Source organism: Schistocerca cancellata, chromosome 9 (assembly GCF_023864275.1).
Source record: "Schistocerca cancellata isolate TAMUIC-IGC-003103 chromosome 9, iqSchCanc2.1, whole genome shotgun sequence".
NCBI classification, from domain to species: domain Eukaryota; kingdom Metazoa; phylum Arthropoda; class Insecta; order Orthoptera; family Acrididae; genus Schistocerca; species Schistocerca cancellata.
Window position 1 is genome coordinate 201,530,721 of NC_064634.1, and position 14,865 is coordinate 201,545,585.

Below are 14,865 nucleotides of genomic sequence, written 5' to 3' on the forward strand. Positions count from 1 at the left end.
GGAATTATTATATTCTTCTTGAAGTCTGAGGGTATTTCGCCTGTCTCATACATCGTGCTCACCAGATGGTAGAGTTTTGTCATGACTGGCTCTCCCGAGGCCATCACTAGTTCAAATGGAATGTTGTCTACTCCCGGGGCCTTGTTTCGACTCAGGTCTTTCAGTGCTCTGTCAAACTCTTCACGCAGTATCTTATCTCCCATTTCGTCTTCATCTACATCCTCTTCCATTTCCATAATATTGTCCTCAAGTACATCGCCCTTGTATAAACCCTCTATATACTCCTTCCACCTTTCTGCCTTCCCTTCTTTGCTTAGAACTGGGTTGCCATCTGAGCTCTTGATATTCATACAAGTGGTTCTCTTCTCTCCAAAGGTCTCTTTAATTTTCCTGTAGGCAGTATCTATCTTACCCCTAGTGAGACAGGCCTCTACATCCTTACATTTGTCCTCTAGCCATCCCTGCTTAGCCATTTTGCACTTCCTGTCGATATCATTTTTGAGACGTCTGTATTTCTTTTTGCCTGCTTCATTTACTGCATTTTTGTATTTTCTCCTTTCATCAATTAAATTCAATATTTCTTCTGTTACCCAAGGATTTCTATTAGCCCTCGTCTTTTTACCTACTTGATCCTCTGCTGCCTTCACTACTTCATCCCTCAGAGCTACCCATTCTTCTTCTACTGTATTTCTTTCCCCCATTCCTGTCAATTGTTCCCTTATGCTCTCCCTGAAACTCTCTACAACCTCTGGTTCTTTCAGTTTATCCAGGTCCCATCTCCTTAAATTCCCACCTTTTTGCAGTTTCTTCAGTTTCAATCTGCAGTTCATAACCAATAGATTGTGGTCAGAATCCACATCTGCCCCAGGAAATGTCTTACAATTTAAAACCTGGTTCCTAAATCTCTGTCTTACCATTATATAATCTATCTGATACCTACTAGTATCTCCAGGATTCTTCCAGGTATACAACCTTCTTTTATGATTCTTGAACCAAGTGTTGGCTATGATTAAGTTATGCTCTGTGCAAAATTCTACAAGGCGGCTTCCTCTTTCATTCCTTCCCCCCAATCCATATTCACCTACTATGTTTCCTTCTCTCCCTTTTCCTACTGACGAATTCCAGTCACCCATGACTATTAAATTTTCGTCTCCTTTCACTACCTGAATAATTTCTTTTATCTCGTCATACATTTCATCTATTTCTTCATCATCTGCAGAGGTAGTTGGCAAATAAACTTGTACTACTGTAGTAGGCATGGGCTTTGTGTCTATCTTGGCCACAATAATGCGTTCACTATGCTGTTTGTAGTAGCTAACCCGCACTCCTATTTTTTATTCATTATTAAACCTACTCCTGCATTACCCCTATTTGATTTTGTATTTATAACCCTGTAATCACCCGACCAAAAGTCTTGTTCCTCCTGCCACCGAACTTCACTAATTCCCACTATATCTAACTTTAACCTATCCATTTCCCTTTTTAAATTTTCTAACCTACCTGCCCGATTAAGGGATCTGACATTCCACGCTCCGATCCGTAGAACGCCAGTTTTCTTTCTCCTGATAACGACGTCCTCCTGAGTAGTCCCCGCCCGGAGATCCGAATGGGGGACTATTTTACCTCCGGAATATTTTACCCAAGAGGACGCCATCATCATTTAATCATACAGTAGAGCTGCATGTCCTCGGGAAAAATTACGGCTGTAGTTTCCCCTTGCTTTCAGCCGTTCGCAGTACCAGCACAGCAAGGCCGTTTTGGTTAATGTTACAAGGCCAGATCAGTCAATCATCCAGACTGTTGCCCCTGCAACTACTGAAAAGGCTGCTGCCCCTCTTCAGGAACCACATGTTTGTCTGGCCTCTCAACAGATACCCCTCCGTTGTGGTTGCACCTACGGTACGGCCATCTGTATCGCTGAGGCACGCAAGCATCCCCACCAGCGGCAAGGTCCATGGTTCATGGGGGGACGGGTCGTAACACATCTGTAATGTAACGTCCACTGTTCAAAGTGGCGTCAGTGCGAACAAGAGGTGACCGAGACGTTTAACCAATGGCACCCCATACCATCACGCCGGGTCATACGCCAGTATGGCGATGACGAATGCACGCTTCCAATGTGTGTTCACCGCGATGTAGCCAAACACGGATGCGACCGTCATGATGCTGTAGACAGAACTGGACGCATCCGAAAAAATGACGGTTTGTCATTCGTGCACCCTGGTTCGTCGTTGAGTAACTATCGCAGGCGCTCCTGTCTGTGATGCAGCGTCAAGGGTAACCGCAGCCATGGTCTCCGAGCTGATAGTCCATGATGCTGCAAACGTCGTCGAACTGTTCGTAGAGATCGTTGTTGTCTTGCAAACGTCCCCATCTGTTGGCTCAGGGATCGAGACGTGGCTGCGCTATCCGTTAGAGCCATGAGGATAAGATGCCTGTCATCTCGACTGCTAGTGATACGAGGCCGTTGGGATCCAGCACGCCGTTCCGCATTACCCTCCTGAACCCACCGATTCCATATTCTGCTAACAGTCACTGGACCTCGACCAACGCGAGGAGCAATGTCGTGGTACGATAAACCGCAATCGCGATAGGCTACAATCCGACCTTTATCAAAGTCTGAAACGTGATGGGACGCATTTCTCCTCCTTACACGAGGGATCACAACAATGTTTCACCAGGCAACGCCGATCAACTGCTGTTTGTGTATGAGAAATCGGTTGGAAACTTTCCTCATGTCAGCACGTTGTAGGTGTCGCCACCGGCGCCAACCTTGTGTGAATGCTTTGAAAAGCTAATCATTTGCATATCACAGCATCTTCTTTCTGTCGGTTAAATTTCGCGTCCGTAGCATGTCATCTTCGTGGTGTAGCAATTTTAATGGTCAGTACTGTACATGTTCATATGGAGTTGGTAGGACCCCTACTCAAATGCTGATGAACCAGCTACAATTTGCCTATAATTGACTAGGTTACAAGATGGGTGGTGGCCGTGCTTATTAGTGACATCCTGGCAGGATTTATAGCCTGTGCCTTCATAGACAATTGGAGAGTCCGTTTCAGCTGCCCTGGTGTCTTCACCACTGACCGGGGGTGGCCGTTCAATGTTGGCTAGGCCGCGCGGGATTAGCCGAGTGGTCTCAGGCGCTGCAGTCTTGGACTGTGCAGCTGGTCCCGGCGGAGGTTCGAGACCTCCCTCGGGCATGGGTGTGTGTATTTGTCCTTAGGATAATTTAGGTTAAGTAGTGTGTAAGCTTAGGGACTGATGACCTTAGCAGGTAAGTCGCATAAGATTTCAGACACATTTGAACATTTTGAATGTTGGCTTCTTCTTGATGCAACGTCGACCGCTACAGTGGTACCATGCAGGCTTACCGACCCCCCTCCAAGTAAGGTGGCGTAAGGCGGTCGCATTAACGGAGATTAAGTTGAGAAATAGGGTTCTGTAGCCGAAAGAGTGGGGAATAACGTGGAGTACTCTAATGCTGGGTAGAACCAACTAGCCTCCAGAAAATAATGTTGTGTTACATTACCTACTGAACGCCCCTCACAGCTAAAACTCATGAGTGTGGTATGCTCTTGCACCTAGAGCGTGTGCTTTTCAGCTGCCAGTAGTGCTAGCTGCGGCCTGGGAGCAGCGGGAGGTCCAAAGCGCGTGAAGCATGTGTGTGTGGGGGGGGGGGGGGGGGTGGAGCAGAGGGCTGCCGCCCTGCCGTGTTGCGGCGTCCGCTCTGTTGCTCTGCCCCCCCCCCCCCCCCCCCGGGCAGACGGCTCCGGAGCGACAGCGACGCCAGTGCAACGTACCGCCGGCGGCGCCTCTCCGCTGCCACCGCGTCCCTCCCACGGTCGGCCCGGCGGCTAATCCGCTCCTGCTACTGCTGCGGTGCTCGCTCTGCCGCCACCTGCCCGCTCCCACACCTCTGGCGGACGCACCGCAGCATCGCGTACAGGAGTTCCCCACGGCCGACTGCAATCTCAGCACGCTGCACCTCCACATCTCGTCCATAATAACTTGGCCAATCGCAAAACGTATTCTCGTACTGAGCGCTAGGCATCCCGAAGATGTGCCTGCCGTTACTTACGTGTACTTCTAGCGTTCCTATCGATACAGATTGAATACACTACTGGCCATTAAAATTGCCACACCACGAAGATGACGTGCTACAGACACGAAATTAAACCGACAAGAAGAAGATACTGTGATATGCAAATGATTAGCTTTTCAGAGCATTCACACAAGGTTGGCGCCGGTGGTGACACCTACAACGTGCTGACATGAGGAAAGTTTCCAACCGATTTCTCATACACAAACAGCAGTTGACCGGCGTTGCCCCTAGTGAAACGTTGTTGTGATTCCTCGTGTAAGGAGGAGAAATGCGTCCCATCACGTTTCCGACTTAGATAAAGGTCGTATTGTAGCCTATCGCGATTGCGGTTTATCGTATCGCGACACTGCTGCTCGCGTTGGTCGAGATACAATGACTGTTAGTGGAATATGGAATCGGTGGGTTCAGGAGGGTAATACGGAACGCCGTGCTGGATCCCAACGCCCTCATAACACTAGCAGTCGAGATGACACGCATCTTATCCGCATGGCTGTAACGGATCGTGCTGCCACGTCTCGATCCCTAAGTCAACAGATACGGACGTTTGCAAGACAACAACCATCCGCACGAACAGTTCGACGACGTTTTCAGCAGCGTGGACTATCAGCTCGGAGACCATGGCTGCGGTTACCAGGAGCACCTGCGATGGTGTACTCAACGACGAACCTGGGTGTACGAATGGCAAAACGTCGTTTTTTTCGGATGAATCCAGGTTCTGTTTACAGCATCACGATGGTCGCATCCATGTTTGGCGACATCGCGGTGAACGCACATTGGAAGCGTGTATTCGTCATCGCCATACTGGCGTATCACCCGGCGTGATGGTATGGGGTGCCATTGGTTACACGTCTCGGTCACCTCTTGTTCCCACTGACGGCACTTTGAACACTGGACGTTACATTTCAGATGTGTACGACCCGTGGCTCTACCCTTCATTCGATCCCTGGGAAACCCTACATTTCAGCAGGATAATGCACGACCGCATGTTGCAGGTCTTGTACGGACCTTTCTGGATACAGAAAATGTTCGACTGCTGCCCTGGCCAGCACATTCTCCAGATCTCTCACCAACTGAAAACGTCTGGTCAATGGTGGCCGAGCAACTGGCTCGTCACAATACGGCAGTCACTACTCTTGATGAACTGTGGTATCGTGTTGAAGCTGCAAGGGCAGCTGTGCCTGTACACGCCATCCAAGTTCTGTGTGACTCAATGCCCTGGCGTATCAAGGCCGTTATTACGGCCAGAGGTGGTTGCTCTGGGTACTGAGTTCTCAGGATCTATGCACCCAAATTGTGTGAAAATGTAATCACATGTCAGTTCTAGTATAATATATTTGTCCAATGAATACCTGTTTATCATCTGCATTTCTTCTTGGTGTAGCAATTTTACTGGCCAATAGTGTAAAATAAGGCTGAACCCGGAAATGTTTCCGTATCTTCCTTAAGATAGGCAACCCATCCTATATAAGGATGCTATAATATACTGCCGGAAAAAATAGTACACTTCGAAAGATTACGTCGATTTTGATCCGATTACGGTATGTGCTGTGGCGGCTCGGAGGTATACACGCTGGGTGTTCACAAATTTTCAAATTCAGATAAATATGAGAGTGCGAAATTAATAGCATCCTCTGTATAACAGTTATGCTTATCAACATACTTATACAACTTCAGCCACTGTCAGTAATAATAATAATAATAATAATAATAATAAGGAAAACAAAGACAGAGGATGAGATGGTCAGATGAAGTTAATCGACACCTCATGTTCTGTTATTACCAAGCAACAAACCTAGGAACCAACACAACTGGATACAGATCACAAGTATACACAACATTTATTACCAGATACCCGGAATTAAAATTTTTAACAGAACAACGACTAGCTGATCAGATCCGTGTAATAATCAAAAATAACAGGATACCCCAGTCAGAATTAGAAAACATCAAACAACAAGTACAACAAATACTGGAACAAAATAATGTGCAATCAGAAGAGGAAGAAAACACAGTAATGGACTCAAACATCCCAGAGCAAACAAACAAAGACCAGCACGCATCAATTAAACAATCAGAGGAAAACGAAATCTTAAGACAGCCACCAGAACAAGCACAAATAGAACACGAAGAGAGACACGTGTTAGATATAGAAGAGAAATTTCAGCTCACATATATAGAATACAAAGACACAAATACAGACATTAGACCATTCTTGCATAGACCGCCAAATAACCCACAAGTCGAAACAACAATAAAAACTATCAACACAATCATACACAACAAAATAAATGAAAACACAACTATGGAAGAGTTACAACTACTGGTTTATATAGGAGCACTCACTACACTAAATATACACACTAGGCAGAGATCAGAACAAACCAACACACAGAAGAAACGCACAAAACCAGCATGGCAACACAGGTTACAGATCAGAATAGAAAAACTGAGAAAAGACATCGGACAGCTAACACAATTTATAAGAAATGAAATATCAGACAAAAAACGAAAAAGGTTAGGTAAAATCTCACAACAAGAAGCAATAGAGCAATTAGATGAAAAAAAGCAGAAATTGCAAGCATGGGCCAAACGACTTAGAAGATACAAAAAAAGTGAAAATAGAAGGAAACAAAACCAAACATTCAACACAAACCAAAAGAGATTTTACCAAACAATGGATAACACACACATCAAAATAGACAATCCACCAAACATAACAGACATGGAACACTTCTGGAGCAGCATATGGTCAAACCCGGTACAACATAACAGGCATGCACGGTGGATACAAGCAGAAACAGACACATACAAGATGATACCACAAATGCCTGAAGTGATAATTTTGCAACATGAAGTCACCCGAGCAATTAATTCTACACACAATTGGAAAGCCCCTGGAAATGATAAAATAGCAAATTACTGGCTAAAGAAGTTCACCTCAACACATTCACATCTAACTAAATTATTTAACAGTTACATTGCAGACCCATACACATTCCCTGATACACTTGCACATGGAATAACCTATCTGAAACCTAAAGATCAAGCAGACACAGCAAACCCAGCTAAATATCGCCCCATAACATGCCTACCAACAATATACAAAATATTAACTTCAGTCATCACACAGAAATTAATGACACATACAACACAGAACAAAATTATAAATGAAGAACAAAAAGGCTGCTGCAAAGGAGCACGAGGATGTAAAGAGCAACTGATAATAGATACAGAGGTGACATATCAAGCTAAAACTAAACAAAGTTCCCTACACTACGCATACATTGATTACCAAAAAGCCTTTGATAGTGTACCCCACTCATGGTTACTACAGATATTGGAAATATACAAAGTAGATCCTAAATTGATACAGTTTCTAAACACAGTAATGAAAAACTGGAAAACCACACTTAATATCCAAACAAATTCAGATAATATCACATCACAGCCAATACAGATTAAGCGTGGAATATACCAAGGAGACTCATTAAGTCCTTTCTGGTTCTGTCTTGCTCTGAACCCACTATCCAACATGCTAAATAATACAAATTATGGATACAATATTACTGGAACATACCCACACAAAATCACACATTTGCTATACATGGATGATCTAAAACTACTGGCAGCAACAAATCAACAACTCAACCAATTACTAAAGATAACAGAAGTATTCAGCAATGATATAAATATGGCTTTTGGAACAGACAAATGTAAGAAAAATAGCATAGTCAAGGGCAAACACACTAAACAAGAAGATTACATATTGGATAACCACAGCAACTGCATAGAAGCGATGGAAAAAACAGATGCCTATAAATACCTAGGATACAGACAAAAAATAGGAATAGATAATACAAATATTAAAGAAGAACTAAAAGAAAAATATAGACAAAGACTAACAAAAATACTGAAAACAGAATTGACAGCAAGAAACAAGACAAAAGCTATAAATACTTATGCTATACCAGTATTGACCTACTCATTTGGAGTAGTGAAATGGAGTGACACAGACCTAGAAGCACTCAATACACTTACACGATCACAATGCCACAAATATAGAATACATCACATACATTCAGCAACAGAAAGATTCACATTAAGCAGAAAGGAAGGTGGAAGGGGAGTTATAGATACAAAAAACCTACATTATGGACAGGTAGACAATTTAAGAAAATTCTTTCTAGAACGAGCAGAAACTAGCAAAAAACACAAAGCAATCATTCATATAAATACATCAGCTACACCATTGCAATTTCATAACCACTTCTACAACCCTTTAGATCACATAACATCAACAGATACAAAGAAAGTAAATTGGAAAAAGAAAACACTACACGGCAAGAACCGGATCATCTAACACAGCCACACATAGATCAAGACGCATCCAACACATGGCTAAGAAACGGCAATATATACAGTGAGACGGAAGGATTCATGATCGCAATACAGGATCAAACAATAAACACCAGATATTACAGCAAGCATATTATTAAAGATCCCAATACCACAACAGATAAATGCAGACTTTGCAAACAACAAATAGAAACAGTAGATCACATCACAAGCGGATGTACAATACTAGCAAATACAGAATACCCCAGAAGACATGACAATGTAGCAAAAATAATACATCAACAACTTGCCATAAAACATAAACTAATAAAACAACACGTTCCCACATACAAGTATGCACCACAAAATGTACTGGAGAATGATGAATACAAATTATACTGGAACAGAACGATTATAACAGATAAAACAACACCACATAACAAACCTGACATCATACTCATCAATAAAAAGAAGAAATTAACACAACTAATTGAAATATCTATACCCAACACAACAAATATACAGAAGAAAACAGGAGAAAAAATTGAAAAATACATCCAACTGGCTGAGGAAGTCAAGGACATGTGGCACCAGGATAAAGTCGACATTATCCCAATTATACTATCAACTACAGGAGTCATTCCTCACAATATTCACTAGTACATCAATGCAATACAGCTACATCCAAACATATATATACAACTACAAAAATCTGTAATTATTGATACATGTTCAATTACCCGAAAGTTCCTAAATGCAATATAACATATACCATACAGTTACAAGGAAGTCACGCTTGACCGAGGTCCGCGTCACGTTCCATTTTTAACCAGACGTAAGTCTGAGAAAAAAAGTCAATAATAATAATAATGCGCCCCTGACAACGGGCTGTGACACTCGCTAAGCCGCTCCACTGGACAGCTTTGTGCCGAGCCGTAAAATTCTGCCCTTCAGCCGCAGAGAAAAGTCCCAGCTCGCCCTTGACCGCCCGAAGTCTCTCGCTTCCTCAGACTCTCTCGCTACTCTAGCCAGTGCAAAAATTACTTTTGTAAAGCAAACAGCACTACAGTTGTTGGTGTGAAGACGTGCAGCATCAACCAGTTCGATTAATAAACTGATAACCCCACCTACCTTTCGATCCCATATGATATAAATATGCTTATATAGTCGACCAAATTAATTCTGTTAATTGATCATATAGGAGGCAAAATACCACCGCATTACAACGGCTTTAGTCGCGATTTAAGTGGTCAAGATATGACAATTTTTCCTGAATTCCATCCATAATATCATGAATATGCCGCCTTCTTAATACTGTGCGCTTATAAATAGCTGGTCATCTTGAGAAAACAGGGCATGAGCCATAGACAAATTTAACTGCGGTCAACTCTCTCCTTTAACTTCGATTGACGTCACAATTTTGCGTTGAATGGATTTAAATTCCGATTAAACGCTGTTAACTTTTCATCGAGGTTGTTGCACGCGGCCTTAAATATGCATTGGAAGAGGCAAACGAGGGAGTAAAATCCCCCAAAGTCTGCTCGGGTTAAATGCGATTCCAGTGCGCTAACTACTGCTCTACCTCACACGTTTAGAACACCTGAAGACTGCTATAATTCAGAAAAGATGCGAATGAAGTACAAGAAAATTTTATAGTTACCTGATACTGTCAGCAGGAGAGAGACCTCTGAAACTGAAAACTATAGTCTTCTTACTAGAGAAGTTCTATTTGCCCAGATGGCAAGATACAATAGGCGACTAGTCTCGGCAGTTTAAATTGCCATCAGATCATCTACATACAACAACCATTGTGCTACTCCGTGTAGTGTCGTCTAGTAATAAACATACCTGCGAACCAATCGTTGAAGACCAGATGACAGTACACTATTACATGGAGTGACACAATGATTGATGTATATAATCTGGAGATGGCAATTTACACTGCCGAAACTTGTCATCTATATATCTGTTTATTGCGATCTTCTCAACCAAAACTTCTCTATTATGAAGAGTACATTTTTAAGAAAATGTTACATGTAAAATCTTCTCGGTTTACAGTCCGAACCGCTTCCAATAAAACGTTCGAGTTCTCGCCATCGACATCAGGAGTTAATATCAGTGACTGATTATTTTGACGAACAGGTTGGCAGGAGACTGAAAGAGATTTCCTCATGACATATCAAACGCACCCAATTACAGCCCATTAATAAGAGGAAGTAAGTAGGATAGCAGTCCTGAAATACAGCATTTGAAATGTTCCTTTCATCGGAGCTTCTGTAGTCCGTATTGCCCCCTTGGCAACGTGCTACGCGCGACACAAATTACGAAACGCAGTGATCTAGGGATGTAATCGGAAAACGTTTATTAATTCTCTGCGCTACTGCGCACGTAAAATCAGTTTAAATTATGGGTTGCCAGTCTCGCTTTGACCCGCGAGTAAGACTGCAACTACTCACAAATGCAAAGTCAATCATTAAAAGCCCTGTAGCTATCTAATTACTATCAGCAAAGATTCCGAGGTGCGGCCACTGGACTGGAATACGTTAACTTCTAACAGTTCAGTGCAGCCCCTCCTACTGGCTACAAGCAACTCTCACCCACAGTCTCTACAACAATATAAGAGGAATAGAGTTCCAAACCAATAACAAAAAAAAGTATTATACGAGGTGCGACAATAAAGTAATGAGACTTATATGAAAAAAAAATGTTGCTTACCGTTTTAGTCAAGTTTAGTGTTGTCTCCTTCAAAGTAGTTCCCTTCAGATCGCACACACTTTTTCCAGCGCTTCTGCCATTGAATGTTTGGAACTCATCTTCTGTAATATCCTCCAAGACCCTCGTCACAAAGGGCGCACGGAGCGATATCTGGTGAATAAGGTGGCTGTGGTAGTACTGAACTTTGTTTTGAGGTTAAAATTTGCTATACTGACAGAGCAGTGTGGGATGGCACATTATCGTGATGCAGAATCCAATTTTGCACAAATCTTTCTCATATCAAGATCTTCAGTTATTATTATACGAACCGTTTCTCGATTGATGTTCAGTTCTTCTGCAATCATTTTCACAGATAATCTTTGATCAGATCGTACGAGTTTACGCACCCTGGCCAAGGTGACATCCGTCCATGAGGTTGATGGTCGTCCACTGCGATCTTTATCTTCAACATTCGTTCTGCCTTCACTAAATATTTTATGCCAACGAAAAACTTGAGCTCTCGACATAGCCTCCTCTCAAAAAGCCTTCTGAAGCTTACCGTGAGTTGTCGTCGCGTTTTCACGCAATTTATGGCAAAAAGGAATGGCATACCATTGCACGATATCATGCGGTTCCATTTCCGTGACGAGAGACACAAACGTGTGTTAACTTATTACAGCACAACTCACGACTGAGCAGTTGCATCGATGTGCCGCTTGGACTAGAAGCAGCTTATAGACCAAGGTCAAAGTTATTGTGCTACGCAGGCCTGCGGGGTTGCCACATCTTGCAAAGAAAATCAGTCTCATTACTTTACTGTCGCACCTCGTACACTGTAGGAAGAGGAAGTATGGGACGACAATCGGTAGCTGTGGGGGAGCGGAGCCGATTCGCATGACTTGCTCGCGCCGTAGCCGGCCACTATCGATCATCGGAGCATGCCGAGTGGATCTTTGATGGCGCGTTTGCCGCGGTAAGCAGTTGGACAATGTGTAAGTAGGCTGTTTATGTTTTCTTTATGTAAGTAGGCTGTTTATTTTTCTTATTGGCAACGTTACGTAGCGCTCTATATGAAAATCACTGGCTGTGCTGTGTGCAGTCTGTGGCTAGTTTGCATTGTTGTCTGCCATTGTAGTGTTGGGCAGCGGCAGCTGGAGGCGAACAGCGTGTAGCGTTGCGCAGTTGGAGGTGAGCCGCCAGCAGTGGTGGATGTGGGGAGAGAGATGGCGGAGTTTTGAAATTTGTTATACTGGATATTATGAACTGCTATATATATTATGACTATTAAGGTAAATACATTGTTTGTTCTCTATTAAAATCTTTCATTTGCTAACTATGCCTATCAGTAGTTAGTGCTTTCAGTAGTTTGAATCTTTTATTTAGCTGGCAGTAGTGGCGCTCGCTGTATTGCAGTAGTTCGAGTAACGAAGATTTTTGGTGAGGTAAGTGATTTGTGAAACGTATAGGTTAATCTTAGTCAGGGCCATTCTTTTGTAGGGATTTTTGAAAGTCAGATTGCGTTGCGCTAAAAATATTGTGTGTCAGTTTAAGCACAGTCTTGTATAAATTTTTCAAAGGGGATGTTTCAAATGGTTCAGGGGAGTGGAATTTGCGCGAAGTGTACGAGCTAACAGAGAGAGCGGAAATGGGTCGCCGATATTTCCTGCACAGGGCGGATGGAACGTCTTCGGCAATTAAACATTCGTTCGCTGGTCTAAATTGGTGAACGGTGAAAAAGGAAACTGTGAGCAAATTCGTCTGGTGAGCGAAACTGAGTGTAACCCTTGGTATCGTGTATTGCTCACTTGTTGTTCATTCGGCGAAAGGTGCCAGGTGGCTTCTGTTTATTGGCTCTGAGCACTATGGGACTTAACATCTGTGGTCATCAGTCCCCTAGAACTTAGAACTACTTAAACCTAACTAACCTAAGGACATCACACACATCCATGCCCGAGGCAGGATTCGAACCTGCGACCGGAGCGGTCATGCGGTTCCAGACTGAAGTGCCTAATCCGCACGGCCTCTGTTTATTGAAAGTGAGTTTGGTGTTACTGGAAGTCAGCTGAATTAAAAAAAAATTCAACTGTCAACTTGCTTAAACGGGTCTTGTGATTCTATTTTGAGAATGGCGAATGTGATTTGCTTTGCAACTTCTACAAGAAAAAAGAAGAAAAACGTACTGATGAGTAACTTGGTTTGAACATTTTCCGCCCAGATAGGATGCACTTTAATTGCTGTTCTGTTCAGTGCACTCTACCGGTACCTGTTAAGAGATTAACAGAAATTGTAAGCCTTCTGAAGGCGGTTCCTGTAATCACGTTTATCGTAAGAGACCTTCAGCACTCTTGATGACTCGCTTAAGGACTTGGTACGCTGGGTCTATTAGTGTTAATATCTGGCCGTTAGCTCGCTTCGTTAAGCGATAATATTTCTTTAAAAATATGCTTAGTTCAAGGTTGCGCTACAATAGTTATTCGACTGTGTGTTAAAGTATACATTGTTATAAGTGAAGTACTGCCTTTTATTCCAAGGTTAAAATTTGGCAGTCGTGAATAATACTGTTTTAAAACTGGGTATAAAATTCTCAAGTGATTTCGAGTAAAGATACTATTTTATTTGGTGCGACACGTGCATTGAGGTTGTGTGGAGTGGGATATAATACTATTCCAAGACGGGCTGGAATGCGCTAAGTGCACTTGAATTTTGTTTTCGTTCGCTAGCAGCTTCTTCTAACGGCCAACGGTTTGAGCTCAGTCATTTACTGTAGGTATTCATTTTGAACTTACTAACTGTGTGACTCAGTCGTCTGGGGCGGCATTTAGCGGGTATTTTACCACCTACATGTAATAGAATTTACCGTTCTAAGCAACCACTTTAAGTACTCACTCTCGGCTTTATCTCAAAGCTCACTCAAGCTGTGTATTTCTCACTCTTCGCTACGCACTGCTTTGTTATTTATGTAACTGTAGTATTCAGATTACAGAATTTTATTATACGAGCGGGGGTGAGCCAAATGAAAACCTTAAATTTGTAATAACAAATCGAATCCGCGCCGTTATCCTGTAAGTTGGCAAGCGTGCTACAAACGGCGTGCAGAATGACCTGTAGGTGGCAGCATAGTGCAGATCCACAGTATCAGCATAAAGATAGCCGCCCCACTTGCGAGTTGCACCAGGGAAGAACAGCGTTCTGTTATTCGGTTTTTGGGTAGTGAAGGCGTGAAACCTATTGAAATTCATCGACGAATGAAGGTTCAGTACGGTGATGCATGCTTGTCATAGCAACAAGTCTACGAATGGAGTAGGAAGTTCGCAAATGGTGTGACTTCAGTGGAAGATGCTCCTCATCCAGGTCAGGCACAACGAGTTGTGACTCCATAGAACACTGCAGCAGTTGAAGTCATAATGAAGGAAAACCGCCGAGTGACACTGAATGACATTTCAGCATGTTTACAGATTAGTCATGGCTCAGCACACCACATTGTGCATGATGTGCACCAGTTTCACAAAGTGTCTGCAAGATGGGAGCCACGGCAGCTGACTCCTGAAATGAGAGAACGCCGTGTTGGTGCTTGTGAAGAACTACTTCGGCGCTTTGAACGAGGAGGTGGTGGCTTCCTTGCAAGAATCGTTACTGGGGACGAAACCTGGGTTCACTTCCACCAACCAGCAACGAAGAGAGCGAGCAAGGAATGGCGCCATTCCTCCTCACCAAAACCAAAGAAGTTTCGA